Below are 15,100 nucleotides of genomic sequence, written 5' to 3'. Positions count from 1 at the left end.
GATGTCACATCATCTATTTGCAGAATTGAGAATAATTATCTTCTTACTGTGATTTCATTTAAGGTGACAGCTCAATTCAATGCCAAACCATAACAAGCTTATTTTATGCCTTGGAGTTAAGAATCAATAGGTGTTGATTCTTGTGGACACAAAGCCACTATTTTTATTTTTGGATTTTTTTTTTTTTTTTGACTGTACGCGGGCCTCTCACTGTTGTGGCCTGTCCCATTGCAGAGCACAGGCTCTGGACGCACAGGCTCAGCGGCCATGGCTCATGGGCCCAGCCGCTCTGTGGCATGTGGGATCTTCCCGGACCGGGGCACGAACCCGTGTCCCCTGCATCAGCAGGCAGACTCTCAACCACTGTGCCACCAGGGAAGCCCAGAGCCACTATTTTTAAAACTTATTTGATAAGTCTTAAAGGATTTTCGTGTGTCCCAAGATGGCTATGGAACTGACCTCCTTTTTAATATGTGGTCGATGCCTGGTTAGACAGAAATGTCACTTTCTTAGCCTCTCTTACTAGAAATTGGACAAGGAATTCTAACACTTGGTGTGTCACTCAACCTCCACCGAAGGATTTTCAGGTCAGAGTACTCTTCTTGGCTCCCCCGCTGAAGCGACAAGATCTATAATCAGTTAATGAAATGTTTTCATGAATCATGACTTGGGTATTTCACTCAAATGTAACTGAAATAGCACAGCCTATTCTGGCTTGAAAAGATAAAGCTGTGTGCAAACTTATTATGCAGTAAAGAATAGCTCCATGTTCATTACGTTCAAATCATGCTTGGGAGACTTGCATTGGATAAGTTGGAGTCAGGGTAATGGCTGGGTTTTTAAATATAAATTTATTTATTTATTTTTGGCTGTGCTGGGTCTTCATTGCTGCGCATGGGCTTTCTCTAGTTGTGGTGAGTAGGGGCCACTCTTCAGTGCGGTGCACGGGCTTCTCATTGCGGTGGCTTCTCCTGTTGCGAAGCACAGGCTCTAGGTGTGGGCTTCACTAGTTGTGGCGAGTGGGCTCCGTGCAGTGGCTTGCGGGCTTAGTTGCTCCGCGGCATGTGAAATCTTCCTAAACCAGGGCTCAAACCCATGTCCCCTGCATTGGCAGGCAGATTCTTAACCATTGCACCACCAGGGAAGCCCCTGGGTTGCTTATAAAGATGTGGATCTCTGTGGGACAGAGGGAGGCTTCTGGGAGGAACTGCCCAAATCCTAATAGCTGTTCATTACTCTGTATCAAACAATATTCTTATTGTCTTTTAAAGCCAGATTTTCTAATTGCAACTTTCAAAAGACTTTTTTGTCATCACGTGAAATAAGATTTTTACCAGAATCTTTGTAATCTGCGTGTGTGGCAGATCCTGGTAGTATCAGCACTCCTTTTCTTCCTCCCTCCCTTCTCTTTTCCTCCCCTCTCTCTTTCTTCTTTTTTGCCTTGGGTACAGAGTGTTGACTTAAGCGTTTATTAAGCCTTACTGTTCATGGACATTATCACTGGCCCATATAAGACTGTACTCTCATTTGCTAGTGAGTGAGTGAGTAAGTTTGGTTGTTTTTATATTTAGTCTCTTTTATCAGCATCTTTCACTACCCTTCCTGTCATACTGTTACAGGCAAATATTTAAACATAATATGCACCTTTGTATTTGCATGCCTTCTTGCAAAAGGCATATTGGTTTTTTTAGGTATCTTTAGCTAATGTAAATAGTATTTTAAATCTCATTCTACCATGGTTCTTAGGTTCATGTAGGTTGATATGTGAGCTTCCACGGGGTCTAATTTTTGCACAGGAGAGCACAGTATGCACCTGCCATGGGTCACCTTCCCAGTGAAGGGAACTAGGTCACCTCCAACCTCCTGCCACCATAGACGGTGCTTTGCCGAACATCCTCACACATGGACCCTGATGGGTCCACATCCTAATTTCCATGACATTTGCAGCAGAGTGAAAAGTAGGGCTTCACCATGTGCTTTTACTCTCTGAAGTGGTATCTGGCACTGCACTGTGAACATGGATGCTGAGGGAGCCATCATCTTAGTACCATTTGATCTTGCTTCCTAGCCCCAGTTGGCTTTACTAGGGTCAATATTGAATTCATGCTGGGCCAGTGAGTTCAACGCCAGGGTGTTAGGACTCGGTCAAGAATGGATTGATTTGGAGGAAGAAGGAATGTCAGTGCATTAAGTCAGAGCAATGAGACAGAAGCCCAGCTATCTGGAGAGAACCCTCTTGCTGAAGATCCAGAGGAAGCTGAAGAGTGATGGATGTGAGGGCACCCAGGGCTCAGTGGATTGCTAGCTTCAGGGCTGCAGACGGGCCGTCCCCGCCTAGAAGCCCCCTGAGCCTCAGCGGTTGGTGCCGAACCGTGTGGTGAGCAATGAACCAGTTTCAGCAAAACATCATCATTTCCCGCGTTAAATTAATGATGTTAATTTTAATATTATTGCTTTTGTAGTTCTGCTGGTAATTAATTTGTAAATTTGTTTTGGTTTTATAACTATAAATGAGCCACAATCTTAAGGCGTTTATACTTAATTTTATGTTTCTTTATATTTGACTAGCAATGTGGTAAAACACAATTTTTTTTTTTAGTCGACACAGAGGGTGTCCCTCTGTTTCTTCAAAGTGTCTGTTTTCCAACTGAGGCTGGAGAAGTGTCTCCAGCTGCAGTCTGATCTCACGGAGTTGGCTCTTGGGCCCAACTGTAGGGTCACACAGTTATCCCGGCTTGATGTCCTCTTAATAGGTTGCACTTCTGAAGACGTTTTTCTTCTCAATTCTGTCATCTAATGGACAGCAAATTTGGAAAGGATGCCACAAGTCAATGTTCTTAGTTGCCTGCAAGAAAATCAACTCTGGCTGACGCGAGCAGAGAAGTAATTGATTGAAAAGATTTGGGGTGGCTCAGAGTTTCACTGAGAAGGCCCCAGAAGAACTATGGGCCAAGGCATAGAAAGGGCAAGCTGAGCTGCAGGAAAGATGCCATCACAAACCAGTCTACGAAACCCCACTGGGAGGATGTTGCTGCCCCTTGTGCCTGGATGCACAGCTTCCCCAGCCTCTGGCCCTGGACCGGGGACATGGCCCTGCGGTGGGTGTGCCAGTGCGGCCCAGAAACCTGGAACTAACAATGCAGCCCATCTCCTGCCACCAGCAGGGGTTGCCCCCAGTCACTGCTCTGAGCCCCCATCCTCTGGTTCAGAGCTGGAGGTGTGTGAGGCCGAGCGGCTGGGCCCAGCTCGCCTCGCCACCCCCCAGCGGCAAGGAAGGCCGGGAACACAGGCGTCTGGTTCTTTCAGGATCTGGTGTCGAAGGTGAGCCCTGCTCCCAGCAGGGCTTGTTCTCTAAGCAATACTCCAAACACAAGAAGGAGGTTCAGGCGCCCAGCACGGGGAAGAAAAGACGAATATACACTCTCCATGCATTTTATATCTTTATCCAAGTAATTGTCAAAAATGTAGGCTAGGGCCAGGATGCTGATGGCTAGAGTTGGCAAGAGGCTGTGTCCCCCTGCCATCTGGGTCATATTGATGACCAGCAGGACGATTCCACCGGTGGGACCAGCAGCATCTGATGTTCAGCCCTGCTCTCTGCCTCATCCACAAATCGTATTTTCCCCCAAATCCACATCCATGAGGGCAGGGGGAGGGAGGAGCTGGGAGGAGAGCATGTTATTTCTCGTTTCCTTTGTGTTCTTTCATCTGGCTGGATGCATTTCCAGAACCTTGTAAATCAATGGCATTTTTCATTACTGCAATAAAATTTGCCTTTGTACCTGACTCCCCGGGGAGTTGGATCGGCAAGCAGAGCTTCTGCAATTCACACTTCACCACTCCGGGCTCAAGGTCTTTTTTAAGACTCTGTTTGATCATTTTGCTTTTGATCTGCCCGTTTGCTTGGAAGGAGCCGTCCCAGTCTGCTGAGGGCCCTTGGATGGCAAACCCTCGAGAAGACCCTCTTAGGACCCTCAGTTCTTGTTTACGTTGGCTTATCATCCCACGCCTTGCTGTAGGGCAAACCTGACAGACTTGACAAAGCACGGACGCAAGGAAAGTCCAGGGCCTGTTTGTCAACACACTTGTCTTTAAACAGCCGGTGTAGGGTGCGGGTGGGAGGTGCGAGGCTGACTAGGGGATGGGAAATCATATCAGCAAGCCCAGGTGGCCAGTAGCTGGTCAACGAGAGCCAAGTTTTGTTTGCCTTAGAGGGGGAGCCGAGGGAATGCTATTTTCCTTCACATTCGAGAGAGAATGTAAAGTAACGCATAGAAAGGGAACCCAAGTGTGTTAATCAGATAAATGTATCTAAACAAGCTATATACATATTTACAAACAATAATAGGTCAATGAGATTTATAAACAGCAATTATAATCTTAAGCCAAAATCCAGGCAGTCACTTACTTTCACATGGAATGAGTAATAAAAGCCAACGTCTAAATATGGTGAGGAGGATCCCAAGAGAGAGCTGAAAAATATCATAAACATGCTTGAATTATAGCTCCTCTGGGGCTGCGTACCCAGTAATCCTGCAGGCTGGCCAGAGCCTTCATAGGGTAGGAGGCAGCTGCCAGGACCCAGGGTTTGGGCAAGCCCAGCTGGGCATCCTCCCTCATCAAGGAGGTGGGCCCATCCTGTTAACCGCATTCCCTGAGGGCAGAGGTACACGGTTTGGCAGCCTGCAGAGCCTCAGTCTTCAAGCTGAGATGCTTTTGTTCCGGATAAGGGGAAACATCTGATCCACCCTCCCTCCACTCCAGCCACTTCTTCTCAACCTGGAAAGGAGGATGCGTCCACCTATATTCATACTACGGACGACTAAGTCATCTTCTTTTTCTTTTTTTTTTTTTTTTTTTTTTTTTACAACTTCACAGTTAAATATCCTTTTTTAAGTACTACAAATTTTTTAATTTGTTTATTTATTTAAAAATTTTTATTGAAGTATAGTTGCTTTATAATATTGTGTAAGTTTCAGGTATGCAGCACAGCAATTTATACATATATTTCTTTTTTCTTTTTCAGATTCTTTTCCCTTATAGGTTATTACAATATATTGAGTAGAGTTCCCTGTGCTCTACAGTAGGTCCTTGTTGGTTATCTATTTTATACATAGTAGTGTGTATATGTTACTAAGGCAACTTCTAAGCTGAAGTGACCGCAAACCATACAAAGATGCCCAGCCAATTGTTAGTATTTAATTATTTGTGAATGTTAGCATGTTGGTCTCCAATAGGATGTCTTACTTATTCTGTATAGAATCTGTATCTGGATGAGGCCCTTCCCAGTGGATGGAGCTGTGAGTGGACAATGTCTGGCCATTTAAGCTGGATATCAAGGCAGCTCGGTGTCTGCTGCAGTCATCATCAAAGGTACTTTGATAAGAAAGCCTTTGATCCGTCCTTGTTTAATAGAATTGGAAGCAGAGAGACAGGAGACCTGAGCCTCTTGGGGTCACAATGATCTGGTGTCAGAATACTCTGATAATTAGAATGATGATTATTAAACACACTACAGGCAAATTAGCCATGTGTAAGTGAAAACAAATTTGTCCTCTCTTCAGGGAGAAGCAAAATGAAAAATTTCACCATTAGCTGATGAGAAGCCAGGCCAGAATTCTCTCTCCCAGATATTGGGGAAGCCATCTGTCCTGGGCCCCCCTGTCCATGCCTGTTGTTCCAAGGACATGGTCCCTCTCATCCTCTCTGGGCAGTGGAGAAGGACCTTGGGAGGGCTCTCGAAGCGAGGGTTGCTGAGATCTGGGTCCCTCTCCCTGGGTTTTCTCTCAGCCCCATCATTAACTTGCAGCCAGGTCCCCTCCCCTCTGCAGAGGACTTTCAGGGTCCTGGCCAAGCTGTCTCAGTTTGGGGTCCCATCCATTGCTGCATGGCTGTGGACTCTGGAAAAGTTACTTCCAAGTTTCTTCCACTGTGTAATGAGGACAGAAACAGTATCTACCCCACAGTTTGTTAATAAGAGAATCCATCAGGAATGCGGGTCAGAGCACCTGGCATATAGTAAATTCCCAATAAACAGCATTTATTATTACTTAAATAATCCTCCTTTATTGTGCCTTTTACTTGACAAAATGATTGAGAAGACATAGATATACTAATGATCATATATTTGTGTGACACGTATGGAAGGAAGAGATTCTCAGATGTTTAGTGAAAAGAACACTCAGTGTTGTTTTTTATGCTTCAGTATAAGGCTGAATACCATTTCTTCTTGAAAACAATCCCTGTTACATGATTACTACAGAGCACATGTTCATGTTGGAACCCTACAGTTGTGCTTGTTTAGGAGATTCTTTTGGGGGTCTGTACTGCAAGGACACACAAGTCCAGTGATGTCCAGATAATCCTTATATACTATATCTGGGTACACTCTAGTCTGGATTTTCAAATTTGATTCCAAAACATTTATTTTTACTTTTTCATGAAGTCTCATACCATGACAATACAACTCCAAGTGGAAAGTTATTTAGTTTTCTATGACACTTTTTTATTTGAAAAATATGCTTTTACATAAAAAGTATACTTTTGACAATGATCAAAACAAACAAACAAAAAAGGATGGAAGTGTTTTGAGAGGTGAGATGCTTTTACTTTTACTAATTTATTCTTCCATCAAGAGGTGTTTTTCGATTAGAGAGTCATGCTTAACGTGGGAGGAGTGAGAACTCTGTTAATATGACAGTTTTGGGAACTTCCAAATTTTTTTTAAACAACAACAATGAAGCCTTCTGCTTAAAAACAGTGATGTATTTTCATTTTTCAGTCTTTAGAACATCTGAGTTTCTTACTTCAGGCCCCCTAATGTCTTTTAGTCTTTTATTATACTCCAGAAATACATGTCTACCAAATTTCCAAATCCAAGGTCAAGTCTGGTTAGAAGATGTCTTTCTAAGGATATCTTCCCAGTAGATGGATTCTCTTAGCACGGATTTAGGTTATGCATTTTCATGATGTGTTTAAAGATTCAGGAGTTCTGAACATATGTTTCCCTCAATTCATAAAATGATTTATTCCAATTCATTCCCCAAAATATTCTGATGGCTTCCCAATAGCTTTTATTAGAGATACAATTAGGAAGAAAAATGTAGACCATAAGATTCAGTCTAACTGCTTCTAATGGTATTTCTCTGAGCCTCCTCGCTGTGAAAACAAAGAGGAAAATTAGATTAGTTAGAATATTCACGTTGTTTTGAAACCTAAATGCCCACTATTTGCTTATGAGGAACACATTTTGTCCTGGTCCTGAGACTTGAGAGAAATTTCCCAGTTGGGTCTCATAAAGAGAATACTATGTAATATAATTTTTCAAATGTTCTGCAAAATGAATACAGTACTGAATTGTATGTGATTGTCCTTACGTAAGTAGAAAGCATGATGCAAAACTAACATTCAATAAAAGCGATTCTATGAAATGCCACAGCAGAGACGAGTAATCTGGGACTCTTGGGTCATGTGAGGCCTGCCCTTCTTCCATTAAGAACCAAAATCTAGTTCCAGGAAGCCCTCACAGGTAAGGAGGCGACCTGCCCTGATCCATAGCAGGTTGGTGACAGAGCCAGAACAAGATTGGGATTTCTTCCACTCAGGCTGACCCAGCGGGACTCCTCACCCAGAATCACCAGCTGGGAGAAATATGATGCTTTCTAGCGCAGAGCTGCCCAAGAGAACTTTCTGCAATGGCCGAGATCTTCCACACTCTCTGCTGTCCAATATGGTAGCCGCTGGCCATGTGTGACTGTTGTGTATGTGAGATAGTGAAACTGAAGAACTGAGTTTTAAACTATTTTTACATTTAATAACTTTACATTTGAAAAACCACAGTGGCTAGTGGCTACTTTATGTCTACAGTACCCTGAGGGGGGCACCCTGCTGACTCTGGACCTCCCCCACCCCGTGTTGCTGGCATGCTTCCATCAGCCAGGTCTGACCAAGAGAGGAAGTTGCAAAACTTGTGTTTGTCTGGAGGGTGGCTCTGAGTATGACATGGTCAGGGGCTCCCTCAGGGATGATGGGGACAAGAAAGGCTGGGGCACGTGGGTAGGGTTCCCCAACTGCCCCACAAGCCTACGACGGTCATAGGTCCTCAGGCCCTTATGGCCCTCAAAGCCTTTAAGAATGGCTGCTGCCTGAGGTACCCACCTGATGGCCCTGGCTGCGGAGAGGTGATGTGGAGATGAGTCTGGGATCGGAGGCCTGACAGGAGCCAGGCTGCATCCAGAATGGTGGCTCTGGGGACAAGTTCAGGGTCGGCTGTGTATCTATCCCTTCTCCCTTCTCAGGCAGGAGGTGTGGAGTTCCCCAACTGAGGAGCCAGAGTACTGTGGGTAATGATGTCTTACCTCATTTTAGTTATGCTGCTTATAATAGAATTCATAAGCTTAAATTTAAAAAAAAATTTTTTAAAGAATGCAACAGTAAGAAGTAATAAGATGCAAACCTCATTTCACAATACAGATCCAGTTAAGGAAAGCAAAAATAAGCCCAATTCCATCGTGTCTTACTCAACAAAATGTGTTTAAAGGATGACAATACAACAAAGTGTTCCTGCATGTTCTGGTAATTTCTGAAATTTTACCCCCAAAAGGATACTCTCTGATAATATAGAAATAATGAGAATATTGTGGAACAGTAGTAGATATTGTATTCATTATTTGAAAATATATAATTCTAAAATTAAAAAAAAAAACAGTGCTTGTAATATTTTTTTTCAAAAATATTTTCCTTATGCAGAAAAAAATTACTTGCTCAGAAGCAGACCAGTGTAATATACTTCAAATAAAAAGCTTTTTATACACTGGCTTAAACCAAGGATTTCCCTAAATATGTTATGTGATTTTTCATAATGGACATAAATATGAAGGTAAATGAAAAACCATTATTCTCCCTTTTGCACTAATATATGGTGTTAGCTATGGAAAGTGATGTCAGGTTCAAGTCTAGTTACTTCTATTTCATTCTTGCTATTTTTCTATTCTCTTTGTTTTGTTGTCTGAGCTTCCAACCATTTCTTAAAAGATGCAATATTTCTTTATCAAGTAGCAAAAGAAACGATGCAAATAACTCCTTACAAATTAAATGAAGCCAGTCCTTAGAGCAGAGGGAAACAAATCATCTGTTCTGACAGTGAGAGTGTGGGGTAAGTGAATAGATGTTTAAATAAGGGATAAGTCTCAAATGCAGGTCTTTCCGATTCCAAGTCCTCCTGCGCATGATTTCATTCTCACGTGGGAAATAGATTTTTTAGGGCATGAGATTCCTCACAGAGTCCAAACAGGTTGAATCTATTTTCATTCCGTCCCACTCTTCACCTTTCTGAGTAAGAACGTTAAAGGTTTATCATAGACTGTTAAGACCCTTTCCTCTTCTTTCATTTTTTTTAACTGAAATATAATTGACATATAACATTGTGCCAGTTCAAGGTATAAACCGTGTTGATCTGATACATTTGTGTGTTGCAATACAATTAACACCACAGCTAACACCTCTGTCATATTGCATAATTATCATTTATTTTTTGTGGTGGGGACAATTAAGAGCTAGTCTCTTAGCCGCTTTGAAGTTTAGACTATAGTGTTGTTGACTACAATCATGATGTTGTGCATTAGCTCTCCAGGGCTTATTTATCTACTAGTTCCAAGTGAGCACCCCAAAACACCTCCCCAACACCCCACATCCCCCACTGGCCTCTGGTAACCACCATTCTACTTATTTCTTAGTTGGTCTCAAGTTTCAAAGTACATCAACTTTATCCATGACACTCAGAATATTAAAGATTATATTCATGAGGTCCTTTATTCGTATTATCTTTTCCAGATGGAAGGTCCCAATACTTTTTGTATTGATTGTGGGAGGGGACTCTGCTTTCTGACATTTTCTTGAACTGTTGGAAAAGCAGAAAAATAGAGGTTTGGAAACTATTTTTGCAGGACGGAGTTCTCAGCTTTATGAGGAGGCCAGTGGGTACTGTTGACCCAGCAGTTTGATAGATGCCAGGTTAATGTTTATAATGCCATGTAGTGTAAGGCCTGGGTTGCTACTGTGCCTGAGTTGAAATCCTGGTTCTACCCCTGTGTACTGTGGGGAGTAGCTTAACTTGGTCCACGTTGGATTTCTCATGTATAAAATGGGGCCATCTATCTCCTAAATGGGGGTGTGAGGTTTTCACTGGGCAGGAGGTGAAAAGCCCTGGCCCAGGGTATCCATCACTCAATAAATGACAGCCTTGTGGTCTGGGGCTGAAGTGGCATTGTGACAGGTCTCGGGGAACAGAGACAGCACACAGCCAAGTGTGGCCTGTCCTTCCTATGAGCAGTTCTCAGCGGACTTGCGCAAGAAGAGATGGTTAGCGCATAGCACAGGGAGATCAGCTTGGTGCTTTGTGACCACCTAGAGGGGTGGGATAGGGAGGGTGGGAGAGAGGGAGACGCAAGAGGGAGGAGATATGGGAACATATGTATATGTATAACTGATTCACTTTGTTGTAAAGCAGAAACTAACACACCATTGTAAAGCAATTATACTCCAATAAAGATGTTAAAAAAAAAAAAAAAAAAAGAAGAGATGTCTGGACGGTGCTAGCTCCTCTGGGTTCTTGCCTGGTCCAGACAGTCTGCTGCATCTATATCCAAAGGAAAACTTGGCTTCTTACACAAGATTGGTGTCCTGCTCTGTTCTGCTGAATGTTGCATGGCCCGCTATGGTCTGGCACTGAAGACCCAGGGAGCATGCTCCCCACCCATTTATATATTTTCTTCTTCTGCCTGGATCCCCATTAGATTCCTTTTTAGAAATTGGAAATTTCAAAATGTGTCCTGAAAATTTATCAAGATGTTTGCTGGTGTTGATCATTCACATCCCTTTTCCTCAGGACATGGATTTGTCGAATTCATTCACTCAACAATTATATATGGAGCTCCTACCACATGCTGGCACTATTCTGGGTGTGTGGATGTGTCGTGAACAAGACGGACAGAAGCCTCGCCTCTAGGGGGAATGATATTCTCAAGGAGAGAGATGATCAGTTCCCAGAATATAAAGAGTAAGTTACACGGTGTTTTGAAAGTTGACCATTGCTCAGAGAGGGGGAAGGCCCTATCGGATGGAGCTGGGTCCCAATGTTAAATAGGTTGGTTCAGAGGGCCTGAGTGGGAGGTGACATTTGAAGGAGGTGAAGGTGAGAGGCATGTGGTTGTCCTGGAGGATGAGAGGCCTGGCACAGGGAGCCGGAGAACTCAGGGGAAGCAGCAAGAATGCCCATGTGGTGTGGCTGCATAGAAGGCAAGGGGAGGGAAGGAGGGGAGGGGGAGGGGAGGAGGGTGGAGGGAGGGGAGGAGAGAGGAGGGAGCAGAGAAGGGAGAGGGAGACCCAAGGATCTAATACTGTCAAATCAACTATGAGTCCTAGTATATTGACTTGAAGAATGGAATGAATATAGGACCACTAATGAGATGAAGAAGATCAGGATATGGATGTGTCTGGGCGTGGGAGGAGATTGTGCAGTTAGAGTCAGAATATACTGTTGGAGATGCGTAGTAGACATCCAAGCCAAGATGTCAAGATGACGGATATGGATGAAGAACTCAAGCCACCAGCTGGGGCTCAGGAAAGAGAGACCCAGGCCCTGAAAACGGAGGTGGGAAAGTCAAATGGGCTGAGGTCCAGGAGTCAGATGGGCTGAGGCAGCCTGTCCAGGTCCAATATCCAAGTATAAGAGTGAAAGCACAGGGACACCCTTGGGTATTGGAGCCAGAGCACCCTGGCAGGAGTATGGCTAGTGTGTAGCACCCAGAGATCAACCTATGTCGTTTTAGATTTGGACTTGTCCAGGGAAGATGGCCTTGCCCGCCATGGGAGCAGGTGACAGCCAAGGCCTGGAAGGGAAGCCACGGCTGAGGCGAGTCTAGGGTTCCATGGAGGACCACTCTGGCGGTCTGGGCGTCTCCCCAACCCACATCCAAATCCTCCATCCTGCCCAGGAGGGAGGGTATTTTTGCAGTTGTGAGAAACAGGAAAAGGATACGGATGTGAGTAAGAAGAGCAAACATGTTGGTAAGTGTGATTAAAGGTGGTTAAATAGAAAATGTCGGAAGCCGAATTATTTTGTTAAAAGCTTGCAATGTTTATATACACTGCCACAGTCTTATGGTTGTTTTCCAAATACTGTGCTTTGACCAATGCAGATCTAAGAATGAACCATAAGTTGTACTTCTTAAAGTATAAAAGGAGGGACGGTAGGTAGGACCTGTTAACAATTGCACAAATGTAATGACTTACTGACAAGTTCTTGGCTTCTGTTGGCACCCGTGCTGCCTTGCAGAGGCTTTTCAAGATTTTAATTGACCTTAGAGGAAACCAAATTAAGAGAACTTAGAAAAAGAAAAAGCTTACTAAAGAAATACTGCCTACAGTTTATATCCACTGCAGCTTCTTTTACCAGGCACACCCTACCCCCAACAAAGCCTGGAGTAGGTGCGTATCCTCCAGGGAGGTGTTCGCTGGGGCCCATTGTAGGGCTTTTGGCTTATATGAGACCCTTTGCTCCTTTCTGCCATTTGGGCATTTCAGTGACTTTAAATAATACTAGTAATTATAGTCTATGTCTAGACAGCAACTTTCCCCCTTTGTGTGATGATAGCTATGAAAGCCTTTGACTCACAGGCTCACAATTCCTAAGGAAATAAGGGGAGATATTGGTTGCCAAGCAGAGGTTCTTGTGCCCTGGTTGGGGATGGGTGGCAGCTCGTCTCCCTGACCCGACAGCTGTGTTGAGGTCTGGATGCTCTGTACCAGTGATACAGGGGCAGCCCCTTCGCCCCGGGCACTGCTTTGCATCTTCTTTGCCTCCCTTTGCTGTATTTTATTAAATCTAAGATGCCATCAGTTGTAGAATGCGCCATTATTTAGCGCAGCATTAATTTAAAAAGTTGCTGCCAGTCCTAACTGCAAAACACTATCAAGGCTAAGACACATGTGCTGTCAGGGATATGAAAGTGTGGAAATGGGAAGAAGCAGAGAAGCATCTTAGAGGAAAATGGAACTTAAGCTAGTCTGTGGAACTGCCTGGAAGAAAATGGGCAGGAACCTTAGCACAGCCTGGGCTTTCAAAGACAAAAATTAAAATGGCAGGAAAAGCCATAGGATCCCCAAGAAAGAACCTATGGGGTGGCGTGAGGGAGGCTGGCGAAGAGACCAAGAGACCGAGGGTCAGTGCAAGGGCCCAGGGCCACGAGAGCCCCTGTGAGCATGAGGAGGATGGTCCTGTGTGACCGGGAGGGCTGCAGACACGACCTGAGTGACATCGGTCTCCCTCTGTGATGAGGAAGACAGGCCTGCGTGGCGGGGGTGAAGGGTGGGCACTGGACCACACGTCCGGGCTGGTGGAACGGCCTGCAGTGAGATGGCGGCAGGGGCTTTGGGGACCCGTGGGGTGGGAGTGGGAAGAGGGGGAAGCAGTCTTCAGGGTGAGCTGAAAGTGGGTGCTACCGGTACAGGCGTACGAGGCCCCCGGAAGGTAAATAACTGCCCTGGTCACACTGCCTGCACCCCGGAGGGTTACGCCATCTACCACAGGGGCTGCAGTAAAATGGATCCGTAAGTGCCTGGCTCCCAGGAGGCACTGGACAGAGGGTGGCAGTGACCCACTGCCCAGTGCTGTCCCCACCCCACCAGGGGCCAGTCCCTTCTTTTGACTGATGGTAGAGTTTGCAGGAAATTTGGAGCTATGACTCTGTTGACACTGAGTATCAGGAGAGCTTCCTCTTGATTATCTATAATGAATCAAAGGTGTCCCTGATTTATTGCCTGCAGTTTAAATTCCATTTACACAGCCAAAAATTAAGCCATGTGAAGCTGTTCACAATCACTTGCTCTTTTGCAAGGGGAAACATTTATTGATTTCCTAATCCTGCCTGGTATTTCCAGTTTTTCTGATTGTAGCTACTCTGTCCATAGAAAAAGCAGCTTTGAGAGACAGGTCTTTCCTTCTTCTGCTGGAAGATGGCACTCTGCTTTGTCTTTAGAAAGGATCTTCCTGGGGACTGTTTTGTGAGATGAAGCCAGGTAGCAGCTAGACTGGCAGCCCAGATATTGGTGGAGAATTAACCTGTTAAAATGCAGCCCAGTTATTAGACATACCCCCTTGTTTCCCTCTTTTGTCTTTATACCATTCCAAATTTAGACTGAATCAGGAAACATGAAAGGGAGAAGGGTGATAGGAAGATGCTATAAATGAGAGTCTTTCCTATCCACTGCTGAACATTTTGAAACTCTTTTTAAACTAAATCCTTAAAAAGTATCGGTCATTTTTATTCTGGGTATATGTTCTGCCCCATGTGTGAGAACAAAACAAAATAATACAAATACATAGAAAGCATATCACACTTAACCCGACTGTAGTGATTTTTATTTGGATTGTTTTGACAACACACCAAGGACTATTTCCTGGACATTAAAAACATATAACAGACTATGTCGATATGATTATACCTTCAAAGTCACAAAGGGATGATTTCAGTTTGATTTCTGTGAACTTAAGAACTTAAAATTTTTACCAGCTTCTAGGTGTTCATCCTTATAAGTCAAACATCATTCACTCTTTCCATAATCCTACCGGTGTATTGGGTTATAATTTTTTTAATGGAGGTGTAATTGACCTAGAAGGAAACTTTTTAACTCTGGCTGCAAACTGTGCGTCACTCACACCTGAGTCCGTGCCTCCAGCCGCCTCCAGCCTCCTGATGGAGCTCATCCTTGAGTGTTCATTTGCAAGCTCCAAGTGAGAGCCCCAGTTACTAAGTGGGCACCCCAACCCTGTAACGTGCCCTGGGCTAGAGAGTGAACTGCGCTCAGCAGTGGTACCATGAGATGTGAATGACTCTGCTTTCCCCAGCTAGAAATGTTGTGCTTTACTAACTGCCTAGAGAAAACCACATTTACTCAATCACACATCCTTCATCAGACAAAATATGTATCATCAATTCCATCTAATTGCTTCAATATTCATCATTTTTGAATTTGAAAAATGTTAAACAATGCTAGAAATGACACGGTTCTCCAACACATTTATTGTTATTTATAGAAAAAA

General features: G+C 44.1%; 1 long non-coding RNA gene across 1 annotated transcript in view; it reads left to right on the top strand.

Annotated features, from left to right (window-relative positions):
* The window catches only part of LOC136792730 (uncharacterized), a 49,326-nt gene that overhangs the window by 13,801 nt on the left and 20,425 nt on the right, over positions 1 to 15,100 (top strand). The window contains exon 2 of the long non-coding RNA XR_010836998.1: positions 10,886 to 11,056. This is a non-coding gene — a long non-coding RNA (uncharacterized lncRNA). The remainder of the gene's footprint in view (positions 1 to 10,885; positions 11,057 to 15,100) is intronic.

This window comes from Kogia breviceps, chromosome 15, assembly GCF_026419965.1.
Source record: "Kogia breviceps isolate mKogBre1 chromosome 15, mKogBre1 haplotype 1, whole genome shotgun sequence".
Taxonomy (NCBI): domain Eukaryota; kingdom Metazoa; phylum Chordata; class Mammalia; order Artiodactyla; family Physeteridae; genus Kogia; species Kogia breviceps.
This window is presented reverse-complemented; position numbering and strand designations above follow the sequence as displayed.